This window comes from Macaca thibetana, chromosome 1 (genome assembly GCF_024542745.1).
Source record: "Macaca thibetana thibetana isolate TM-01 chromosome 1, ASM2454274v1, whole genome shotgun sequence".
Lineage (NCBI taxonomy): Eukaryota > Metazoa > Chordata > Mammalia > Primates > Cercopithecidae > Macaca > Macaca thibetana.
The window spans coordinates 137,394,185-137,406,475 of record NC_065578.1 but is presented as its reverse complement, the minus strand read 5'-3'; the positions used below and the strand labels follow the sequence as shown (position 1 = coordinate 137,406,475).

The 12,291-nt window shown below is 46.9% G+C and overlaps 2 protein-coding genes across 2 annotated transcripts in view; both read left to right on the top strand.

Annotated features, from left to right (window-relative positions):
* The window catches only part of LOC126937204 (histone H3.3A), a 403,313-nt gene that overhangs the window by 83,336 nt on the left and 307,686 nt on the right, over positions 1 to 12,291 (top strand). The gene's annotated exons all lie outside the window — the stretch shown is intronic.
* The window catches only part of SRP9 (signal recognition particle 9), a 38,472-nt gene continuing 31,372 nt past the window's right edge, over positions 5,192 to 12,291 (top strand). Inside the window, exon 1 of the mRNA XM_050760630.1 lies at positions 5,192 to 5,201. The gene's annotated coding sequence lies outside the window, so the exon portion shown is untranslated. The remainder of the gene's footprint in view (positions 5,202 to 12,291) is intronic.

Here is a 12,291-nt window from a genome sequence, read left to right as displayed (position 1 = left end):
CGCTCTTGTTGCCCAGGCTGGAGTGCAATGGTGCGATCTCGGCTCACTGCAACCTCTGCCTCCCCAGTTCAAGCGATTCTCCTGTCTCAGACTCCTGAATAGCTGGGATTAAAGGCACCTGCCACCACCCCAGCTAATTTTATATTTTTAGTAGAGACGGGGTTTCTCCATGTTGGTTAGGCTGGTCTCGAACTCCTGACCTCAGGTGATCAGCCTGCCTCAGCCTCCCATAGTGCTGGGATTACAGGCATTAGCCACCGCGCCCAGCTGGTTCTTCCTTCTAGGAAGCCTCCAGAGCTCCCTGCCTGTGCCTTTCTGAGAGTCTGTCAAATGCCCCTCTTTCATTTCCCTCCATTCCAAGGCCAAGATTTCTCATCCTTATTTCACAATCGGGAAAGTCAAGACCCATGCCACAGGCTGGCCTGCCAGGCAACTGGCCTGAGGTTTACACACACTCAAAGGTGCAACTGAAGATTTGAAAATCCTCCCCGGCACATCCGTCTTTATGCACTGAACGTATTCACTGAGTTTTTAATGCTTCAGAGCACTCTTGGAAGCAGCCAAGTCCAAAGAGAATTGGAGGCTGGTAGATACAGTGCTGGGGCTTACTCTGGATGGTATTGGTGGGACAGGATACTGTGGCATGCTAACTCAGCGGTCAGCAAACTCTTTCTGTAAGGGCCCAGACAGTAAATAGTCAGTATTTTAGGCTTTATGGGCCAAATACTGTCTCTGTCACATTTTCTTCTTTGTTTTTTGTTTTTTGTTTTGTTTGTTTATTTGTCTGTTTTTGAGATAGAGTCTCACTCTGTCGCCCAAGCTGGAGTGCAGTGGCGCAATCTCAGCTCACTGCAACCTCCACCTCCCATGTTCACGCCATTGTCCTGCCTCAGCCTCCCTAATAGCTGGGACTATAGGCATGCGCCACCACGCGCAGCTAATTTTTTGTATTTTTAGTAGAGATGGTGTTTCACTTTGTTAGCCAGGATGGTCTCAATCTCCTGACCTTGCGATCCACCCGCCTCAGCCTCCCAAAGTGCTGGGATTACAGGCGTGAGCCACCGCACCCTGCATTTTTTGTTTGTTTGTTTTTTAACTATGGTATAGCTGGGCATGGTGGCTCGTGCCTGTAGTCCCATCTACTTGGGAGGCTAAGATGGGAGGGTTGTTTGAGCACAGGAATTTTAGGCTGCAGTGAGCAGTGATCACACCACTGTACTCTAGCCTGGTCAACAAAGTGAGACCCTGATTCTAAAAAAAACAAAAACCAAAAAAAGCTGGACTGGATGCAGTGGCTCACACCTGTAATCCCAGCACTTTGGGAGGCTGAGGTGGGCAGATCACAAGGCCAAGAAATCGAGACCATCCTGGCCGACACAGTGAAACCCTGTCTCTACTAAAAATACAAAAATTAGCTGGGCGTGGGGTCACATGCCTGTAGTCCCAGCTACTTGGGAGGCTGAGGCAGGAGAATCACTTGAACCAAGAGGTGGAGGTTTCAGTGAGCCAAGATTGCACCAACTGCACTCCAGCCTGGCGACAGAGCAAGACTCTGTCTCGGCCGGGCGCGGTGGCTCAAGCCTGTAATCCCAGCACTTTGGGAGGCCGAGACGGGCGGATCACGAGGTCAGGAGATCGAGACCATCCTGGCTAACACGGTGAAACCCCGTCTCTATTAAGAAATACAAAAAAAACTAGCCGGGCGAGGTGGCGGGCGCCTGTAGTCCCAGCTACTCGGGAGGCTGAGGCCGGAGAATGGCGTGAACCCGGGAGGCGGAGCTTGCAGTGAGCTGAGATCCGGCCACTGCACTCCAGCTTGGGTGACAGAGCGAGACTCCGTCTCAAAAAAAAAAAAAAAAAAAAAAGACTCTGTCTCAAAAAAAAAAAACAAAACACGAGACCATACCATGGCTAGATTTGGCCTGTGGGCATAGTTAGCTGACCCATCTGCTAGATGAATAGATACAAGATCCAGATTTGGTAAAATGTAAACACTTTAATCCAGGACAAAGCAGTCCTCATGCACATCAGACAGTAGTATAATGCCTCCATTATACTCCTAGCTCTGCCACAGACTGGCTATACAATCCTAGACAAGTTACTTAACCTCTCCAGCCCTCAGTTAGCTTGTCAGTGAAACTGGATTGATAACTGAAGCTCCCTTATAGAGTTATTATGAAGATTGAGTGAGATAATGCACAGAAAGCTCTTGGTATGGTGTCAGGCACACGGGAAGATCACAGTGAATGTTAGCCTCTACACGTACCAGGAATGACACCGAGGAAGACACCATCAATGTTGAAGCTGCTGGAACTCCAAGATGAGGCAACATTCAAATGTGTTTTCTCAGCCTGGAAAGCCTCTGGAAGCATGGGGCTGTAAGATCAGATTGCACATTGCCTGGTCCCCTTGCCCTGGGGCTCCCAGGTGGGCAGCAGAAACCCCTGAGCAAACTGGTGTTAGCTCAACTGTTTGAACTCTGACAATTCAGCCCACTGCTCCCCCTACCTCTTCCATGCAGGGAGGGGCTGCCACCCACCAGATAGCGTTCCCACCAGGCAGGAGAAGTTGGGGTGGCCAGATGGTCAGGAGGGGCAGATGACAAGGGAAGCCACAAGAAAGAGAGCCTGTGGTTAGATGGCGGGGGGTTGATCAAGCCAGCCCCAGAGCAGGACAGTCACCTGCTGTCCACACACATCCTCCTGAGGGAAGTTCTTCTTTGCCCCGATGGGTGTGACAGTTGGCAACATGGCTAGAAACAGACTGACAGCTATGCCCACCCTGGCTCCTTGGCAGTCATTGGAGAAATTCAGGATAGAGATGAGGATTCTGATACTCTCCCCTCAACACTGGAAATGAAAGGAAGCCTCCCAGCCCCCAAGTCCTCCCCGGTCTGTCAGCAGCATTTACGGAAGGCCCACTGTGTGCAAAGCCTGTACAATCAGGAGGGAGTTAAATGGGAAATTGAGGACCAGGCTCCACATGCCCATGGAGGGCTCGTGTGGAGTCTAAACATGAGACTGGTTCCTGAACACTTGCCAGGTGAACAGGATGGAGCCTGAATGTCCTCAGTCAGCTCCACCACTGGCAGCAACTCCTTACAGGGTCACTAGGCCCTGACTGAAAGGGCACCAGCTGGCTGGGTAGTGGGTGGGTATACATTTGGTTTTAGAGAAAAACAACCACAGATCCAATTTCAAGGCTTTGAGTCTCACCAACCCCTCCTTCCAGTCTTTTCTCAATAGCGGCATTAACTGGGACCCCTAAGAAGGGAGGTGGGAAGCAGACACCCAGCAGGGCTCTGCAGGAATCTCCCTGAGCCCCACACCCAGCTCCTGCTGTCTGTGCAAGGGGCAATCATGACTTTCCTCTGTGGCAGGGAGGTAGTGGAATCTGTAGGAGGTTCCAGACCCAGCGACGACCAAGCCTGGGTGGTTCTGACACCAAGAACAAAACGCCTGCAAGATCCACACTGGGAACTCAACCAAGAAGAAAGAAAAGAACAAACAAGATCAATTTCTTCCCCACAGGAGCCAGAATTTTCCTAAGCCAAAGCTACGAATGTTCAGAGACATCTTTATCTCTTGCAGGGACTCTACCTCCTCTCCTGTCTCAACTCCTCCTGAAAAAAGAGATGAAGTCCCACTCCCATCAAAACCTCTGAAGTGTCAGCTTCAAATTATTTATGAATTACTTCTCCCAGGCTGGGTTAGCTTTAAAACTGGGAATGGGTTAGGGCATCAGCACGGGAAGAACCTTTAAGAATGTCAGGCTTTTAGAGCCTCGCAGCCACAAATCTCTCAAATGGTGCCCTCTCCAACCCTGGGCACTGGGTCCGATGAGCAGGGGATGGAGGCATGTTTGGACAGGGGCTTGCATCTGAGACCAGCCCCTGATACCAAACCAAATGTGTCCCTTGTATTTTTAACTGCAAGCTCCCACCACCCTGAGTGAGTTGTTCCCCAAGCAGTGGTGCCATTCAGTTGGCCTTTGCAGTCATGCTGACCCAGGGGCACTTGGTCTTCATCAGATTCTCAGTCTAAGCATCAATCCGCTGACAGAAGGACCTACCCCAGGCACTTCCAGCTCAGCAGAAAGCACCCTGAGCTAATAAAGGAAGATATAATTTAGAGGTCATGCCCCAAAGCCAGCTATTTCTGACTGCAGATCCAGCTCCAACTAAAGCGAAGCTGAAAATTAACATTATTTTTGCATTTTAAACAACTTAGTAGTCTCAAAGGGTACCGATTGGTGAATAGCAATTTACAATGAAGTAATCAGTTGCAAGTTACCAATAATTGCTATCACTTCAAGTGTGGGTGTTTTCCCTCCTCATTTTCTTCCCCTTGTTCTGTCTCTGTTATTTTGTTGTTGTTGTTGTTTTGTTTTTTGTTTTTTTGAGACAGAGTCTCGCTTTGTCACCCAGGCTGGAGTGCAGTGGCACAATCTAGACTCACTGCAAGCTCCACCTCCCAGGTTCATGTCATTCTCCTGCCTCAGCCTCCTGAGTAGCTGGGACTACAGGCGCCCACCACCACGACCGGCTAATTTTTTATATTTTTAGTAGAGATCGGGTTTCACCGTGGTCTTGATCTCCTGACCTCGTGATCCACCCGCCTCGGCCTCCCAAAGTGCTGGGATTATAGGCATGAGCCACTGCACCCAGCCCTGTCTCTGTTTTTAAACCAACAAATATTTATTGACCTTCTTTTAGACAAGGTGTGAGCTAGGAACCATGAGCGATAAAAAGATGCGCCTGCCAAGTATTTGCATGTGATGTATTCATAGTCTGGCTAGGGTAGTAACATGGTACACATGGGGAAAATAACCAAACGTCAAAAGACTGATAGGTGATGAATGTCGACTCTGTAAAAGTGAAAGTTACATAGAATGTTCAGGGAGCTTGATTTTAAGTTGTCTGTGGGTTGTAAACTACTTCAATTTCCAGTAAGGTGTTTTCCTCTACCAGTGCTTCCCAAACAAAAAAGTCTATAAAATGATTTTTTTTTTTTTTTTTTTTTTTTTTTTGAGAATCACTCTTGTAGCCCAGGCTGGAGTGCAATGGCACGATCTCAGCTCGCTGCAACCTCTGCCTCCTAGATTCAAGTGATTCTTCTGCCTCAGCCTCCCGAAGTAGCTGGGATTACAGGCGCCTGCCACCATACCCAGCTAATTTTTTTGTATTTTTAGTGGAGACGGGGTTTCACCATATTGGCCAGGCTGGTCTTGAACTCCTGACCTTGTGATCTGCCTGCCTCGGCCTCCCAAAGTGCTGGGATTACAGGCGTGAGCCACTGCACCTGACTTTTATTTTTTTTAATTTTTTTTTATTTTTGGAGACAGGGTCTTGCTCTGTTGCTCAGGTTGAAATGCAGTGGCATGATCTTGGCTCACTGCAACTTCCACTTCCTGGGTTCAAGTGATCCTCCAACCACAGCCTCTTGAGTAGCTGGCAATATAGGCGCACGCCAACACGCCCAGCTGATTTTTGTATTTTTTGTAGAGACAGGGTTTCACCATGTTGCCCAGGCTGGCCTTGACCTCCTGGGTTCAAGTGATCCTCCTGCCTCAGCCTTTCAAAGTGCTGGGATTACAGACATGAGACACTGCACTCATCTATAAAATGTTGATACGAGTTCTATGAAAAAAATGTTCTGGCCAGGTGAGATGGCTCATATCTGTATTTCCAGCACTTTGGGAGGCCAAAGCAGGAGAGTGGCTGGAGCACAGGAGTTGAATCCAGGAGATTAGCCTAGGCAACACAGTAAGACTCCCTCTACAAAAATGTAAAAAACTAGCCAGGTATGGTGGTGCACACATGTGGTCCCAGCTACTTGGGAGACTGAGATGAGATGATCACTTGAGCCCAGGAATTCGAGGTTTGCAGTGAGCCATGTTTGTGCCACTGCACTCCACTATACTCCAGTCAGAGTGAAAAAAAAAGCAGATTTCTTTTTGTTTTTTGAGACAGAGTCTCTCTCTGTCGCCCAGGCTGGATTGCAGTGGTGCGATCTCGGCTCACTGCAAGCTCCGCATTCTGGTTCACGCCATTCTCCTGCCTCAGCCTCCCAAGTAGCTGGGAGTACAGGCACCCGCCACCATGCCTGGCTAATTTTTTGTATTTTTAGTAGAGACGGTGTTTCACCACTTTAGCCAGGATGGTTTCGATCTCCTGACCTCGTGATGCACCTGCCTTGGCCTCCCGAAGTGCTGGGATTACAGGCGTGAGCCACCACACCCAGCCAAAAAAAAGCAGATTTCTTTATCACACAATGTTGCTGAGCCTCCAAGAGCCAAAGTGCATTGTGAATCTGCACAGGACTATGAATGTATGCAGCAGATTCCAGATTAACAATGAAATAGCCCCTCCTCCATGCCCTTTTTCTCATAAGCAATACAAATTAGCATCTTTCTACAATTGTAGTCCCAGAGAGTCTAAATATTCTGCTTAGAAGGCAAAAAAACAAGGGTGCTCACACCTCACTTTCTCCAACATTTTCCCCAAAAGTCCAGCCCATAGTGGATCTCTTTTTCTTAGGTTTTCAAAAGAACTTTGGTATCACCAATTTAGCACTCAACTCCCGTCTGTCTTCTGTTAGTTTATATGGTTCCATGTCACTCATACTACGCCAACTTGAGGCAGATCATACAACAAGTGCTCACTAATGACAAATTACATGATTATTAAATATGCTTTTTAAAATATTTGTTTATTTATTTATTTTGAGACAGAGTCGAGCTCTGTCACCCAGGCTGGAGTGCAGTGGCACAATTTTGGCTCACTGCAACCTCCACCTCCCAGGTTCAAGTGATTCTCCTGCCTCAGCCTCTCGAGTAGCTGAGATTACAGGCATGCACCACCACGCTCTGCTAATTTTGTATTTTTAGTAGAGACAAGGTTTCACCATGTTGGTCAGGCTGGTCTTGAACTCCTGACCTCAGGTGATCTGCCCTCCTCAGCCTCCCAAAGTGCTGGGATTACAGGCATGAGCCACCACATGGGGCCTAAATGTGGTTCTTATCTGCTTCTTATCATGGGTAAGAGCAGAGCCTGCACTCTGGAGGCCAGAGTGCAGATACTGGCTCTGGCTTATTAACTGCAACTTTGGGAAGTTACTTAACCTCTCTGTTTCATCATTTGTACCTTAGAATGTTGCTGTGAGCACTAAACTACAGTGCCCAGCACACAGTAACAGTTTAATAGATGTTAGCTGTTTTTATTGCTACTCCTACCAATAAATTTTTTTTTGCTACAACTGGTCACCAAGCAAAGAACAGAGCATGGCCAGTGTATGGAGAATCAGATTTCAAGGGCAGCCGTAACACGCTCACAAAACACAGGGATATTGTTTGTTTATCTCTTCTAAGATCTCAAGGCACTTAAAAGTCTCAACTTATCAATTTTCACAGGACTTTCCTGACATAGGTTGGAATCCATTATAATCACCCTAGGGAGGGGTTAATGACCTACTCAAGGTTACTTGCCAGGGTCAACCACTGGCTAGGAATAGAAATTGACTCTGCAGTCACCCCCTTTGTCTTAATAACTTCCTCCCTATGTGGTTTTGGCAAAGACAAAACACCCGAGAGTGATGCAGCAACTGGAGTGAAGGTCAAAGAACAGCATCTGGGTTTAGCACAGCCTTGATGAGGCCTTTTTTCCTTTCATCTTCCCACAAGCAGGCTTGTATATCCAGCAGCCTCCTGTCCCTCTCTAAGTACCTCAAAATAGTATTCCTTGACCTCCCTTCATCCAGGAGATGCCAAGGAGGGGAAAGCAGATGCATCTGAGATGCCAAAGAAAGGTTCTCACACACAAAGTGACTCCTTGCCCTTGGACGTGTTTGCATCCTCACATCCTTCTCATCCTTACGTTCCTACTGCTGCAGTCATAGCAGCTCCTAGGCTCTGCCTTGGACAGAACCCACAGTTCCCTTGAAGGAACAAGTTCTCTGCAGCCGGGCCCCTGCCCCAACATCCAGGGACCATGTTGGTCACAGTCCTATTTACAGCTTCCAGAGCAGTCAAGTACAGAAAACCATGTAACAAAGCCACTGAGAAGACCCATCCTGGTGTGTGCACACATGTGTGTTTTCAATCACCCCTCTGCCTTCCCTCTCCAGTTACTCGGATCTCCTTGCTTTCATCATGAGAACAGTGAATTATTTATGGAGTAACATACTGCACTCAGGGTCTCCCATGATCATGCAGATTGTGACCGCCCTGGGGAATTTACTGCCTAAGTCATTCGGAGAGAATGGGCAAATGAGGCATAAGGTGACAAGTAAGGGACAGTGACAGAAATTGGGGTTCCCTGGCTCTGCGACTGGTTGGGAGAAGTGGTATGAGGAGGTGACAGACGACAATGGGAGAGTCTGGTCTTCCTAAATCCCTGGTGGTAGCGATATGGAAGCAGGTGGGAAGAATATAAGGAAAATATAAAAGAAACAATGAATTCCTGACCAAGCTGTCAGATAACCTCTGTTGTCAAAACACAGGCCTGGACTGACTACTGGGGAACCAAAACGTTCAGATCTCTGCTCATGGTGAGAAGCACGCATAGGTAGGTCAAAGCTAGCAGTCTATCCAAGGCTGAGACCCCAAGCACAGGGGTTCTATCCTTCATTACTCACTTATTACCTCCAGCATCACTGGCCACTTCCTTCTTCTTCTTCCTTTTTTTTTTGAGATGGAGTCTTGCTCTGTCACCCAGGCTGGAGTGCAGTGTGGCAATTTCGGCTCACTGCAACCTCTGCCTTCTGGGTTCAAGAGATTCTCCCACCTCAGCCTTCCAACTAGCTAGGATTACAGGCACCCGCCATTATGCCTGGCGAATTTTTGTATTTTTACTAGAGACGGGGTTTTGCCATGTTGGTCAGACTGGTCTTTAATTCCTGACCTCAGGTGATCCGCCCAACTTGGCCTCCCAAAGTGCTGGAATTACAGGCGTGAGCCACTGCACCTGGCCCAGTTCCTTTCTTCATACAAACTTTTTGCTCAGTATTTCACTTGCAGGGCTTTCCGACTGCTCTTCATTGCTCTTTTTGTAGAGAATATCAAGAGGTATCTTTCCCTGGGTCTCTGCCTTCTAACGTCTTACAAAACACAGCAGAATACAGAAGAGATATACACAGTGCTGATTTTCTAAGGGAATGTGCTAGAATATTGTCCTGGAACTATGTTCTTATGCCACCCTAGAACAATGTTTCAAAATCTAATGTTCAACACTGATATTTAATATTCACATCAAATAATAAAAGCTGTTTATTTGCATTTATATACATTTTAAATACCTTCCTATATACCTTATTTTATCAAATTTAAGATAGCGCCAATATAAGTGGTGCTTTTTACTTTTGTATTGCATCAAGAAAAACAAACTTCCATTGGTTGTAAGATACACCCCGATTTCAGAGATATTACAAGTGGGAAAAATGCACACCTAGAATTTATCAAAATTATGCTGAAAGGAATCTCATTTTCCTCAAGTTCTTGCCATAAATCAGAGAATAACACCCTGTGTCTCTCCAAGTCGGATGTAAGGCAGCCTCCTTTATAGTTGATATCACAGAAGAAAAATTAGGAGAAAGAAAAGCAAGGGGCCAGATGCGGTGGCTCATGCCTGTACTCCCAGCACTTTGGGAGGCCAAGGCAGGAGGATCATTGAGCCCAGGAGTTTGAAACCAGCCTGGGCAACAAAGGGAGACCCAGTCTCTACAAAAAATAAAAAAATTAGCCAGGTGTGGTGGCATGTGCCTGTAGTCCCAGCTACACAGGAGGCTGAGGCAGGAGGATCACTTGAGCCCAGGAAGTTAAGGCTGTAGTGAGCCATGTTTGTGCCACTGCACTCCAGCCTGGGTGACAAAGCAAGACTGTCTCAAAAAAAAGGAAAGGAGATAGGAGAGGAGAAGAGAGAGGAGGAGAGGGGAGGGGAGGGGAGGGCACTGGAGAGGAGATGAGGAAAAAGAAAAGAAAAGAGAAAAGCAAAGCAAGGGGGTGAGATGGGTTTAGTCTGTAGATGTATGAGATACTTTATGGATAACCGTGTCTATTCATCCCACCTCTGCTTCCTGGATCTGCTGAATCATTCAGCTCATTATTAATGGAGAGGAATTAGGGAGGGGTTACAGGGAGAGGTGCCGTAGTCCACACCTGCAGCAGCACATGGACGGTGCCATGGAAATGGTTCCAGCAGTGGTCTGGGCAAAGGTTTCACGCAGAAGAGATTTGACCTGAGTGTGAAGGGTGAGAAGGCAAAAGCATCTCGGGATGGAACAAATGAAGGAAGACAGGAAAACAAGCAGCCTGAGGGGGCGGTGGTGACTGCCTCTTTAGTGACAGACAGCGGGCAGTGGGCAACAAAGCTGGGCCAGACTTTGAGGTTGTACATAAATGGTTAAGGATTTTGGACCATCTTATACTGGCAGTGGGCCACCATAAGTTTTTCAAGTGTGGGAATAATTGATGCAAAACAGTATTTCAGGGGAAAAAAAACACAACAGCATTTCAGAAAAAAAAAATGAAAACCATAATTTCCAGAAGATAAATTGTCAGTTCTGTATATAGTGAACTCAGTGAGAAGAGGTAAAAGTTGAAAGGACTAATAAAAATAAAAATCACCATTTATTGAGTGTGCTATTGACAGAAATATAATTTTTTTTTTTCTTGAGACAGAGTCTGGGTCCACCACCCAGGCTGGAGTGCAGTGGCGTGATCTCAGCTCACTGCAGCCTCCACCTCCTGGGCTCAAGTGAGCCTCAGCTTCTCCAGTCTCAGCCTCCCAAGTAGCTGGGGGTACAGGCATGTGCCACCACACCTGGCTAATTTATGTATTTTTAGTAGATATGGGGTTTCATCATGTTGGCCAGGCTGGTCTCAAACTCCTGGCCTCAAGTTGCCTGCCCTCCTTGGCCTCCCAAAGTGCTGGGAATACAGACATGTTGCCATGGGTCCTGGCCAAGAAACAGAAAATTAAAAGAAAGAGCTGTTTTGAGATAACAGTGCTAGAGATAATCAACTTAGATGATAAATTTGACAAAATAGAAGAAATAGCCATTAAGTGGGTAGAGATACAGAAATGATGCTGGGAAAAAAAAGGATAGAAAATCAGATTTAGGAATCATTTTCATAGAGGTGAACTTGAGTCGAGGGGTTCTAAAGTCATGAAAAAGGATGAGATTTAGCCTGGCATGGTGGTGCACACCTGCTGTTCCCAGCTACTGGGGTGGCTGAAGTGAGAAGATCATGTGAGCCCAGAAGTTTGAGGTTGTACTGCATAATGATCATGCTCATGAATAGTCACTGCACTCCAGTCCCAGCGACATAGCAAAACCCCACCTCTAAAACAAAAAAAGAACAAGCCAGGTGCAGTGGCTCATGCCTATAATCCTTGCACTTTGGGAGGCTGAGGCAGGCAGATACCTGAGGTCAGGAGTTCAGAACCAGCCTGACTAATGTGGTGAAACCCCGTGTCTACTAAAAATTCAAAAATTAGCCTTGTGTGGTGGCATAAGCCTATAATCCCAGCTACTCAGGAGGCTGAGGCAGAAGAATTACTTGAACCTAGAAGGCAGAGGTTGCAGTGAGCCGAGATTTCTCCAGCCTGGGCCACAGAGCAAGACTCTTGTCGCAAAAAGAAAAAAAAAAAAGATGAGATTTAGCAAGAAGAAACTTTAGGACCTCACAATTTTTAAGTACAAAATATTTCACATACGCAGAATATACAGAGAACAATAATATGTAACACTCCATACCTACCATCCAGATATTCAAATGTCATTCTTTTGATATATTTGCTTCTGATTCTTTTTTTTTTTTTTTTTTTTTTTTTTTTTTGAGACGGAGTCTTGCTCTGTCGCCCAGGCTGGAGTGCAGTGGCCGGATCTCAGCTCACTGCAAGCTCCGCCTCCCGGGTTCACGCCATTCTCCTGCCTCAGCCTCCCGAGTAGCTGGGACTACAGGCGCCCGCCACCTCGCCCGGCTAGTTTTTTTGTATTTTTAGTAGAGATGGGGTTTCACCATGTTAGCCAGGATGGTCTCGATCTCCTGACCTTGTGATCCGCCCGTCTCGGCCTCCCAAAGTGCTGGGATTACAGGCTTGAGCCACCGCGCCCGGCCTTTGCTTCTGATTCTTTTTTACATTTTTTTTTTCCTAAAGGAATAACAAACATTACAGATACAATTGAGGCTATCTCCATTCCCTTCTCTCCTTCACTACAGATATGTACTATCCTCCTATTGTTCTGTGACCCTTCTAATTAGTTTTGTACTCTTATGACATAGACAGAGCCA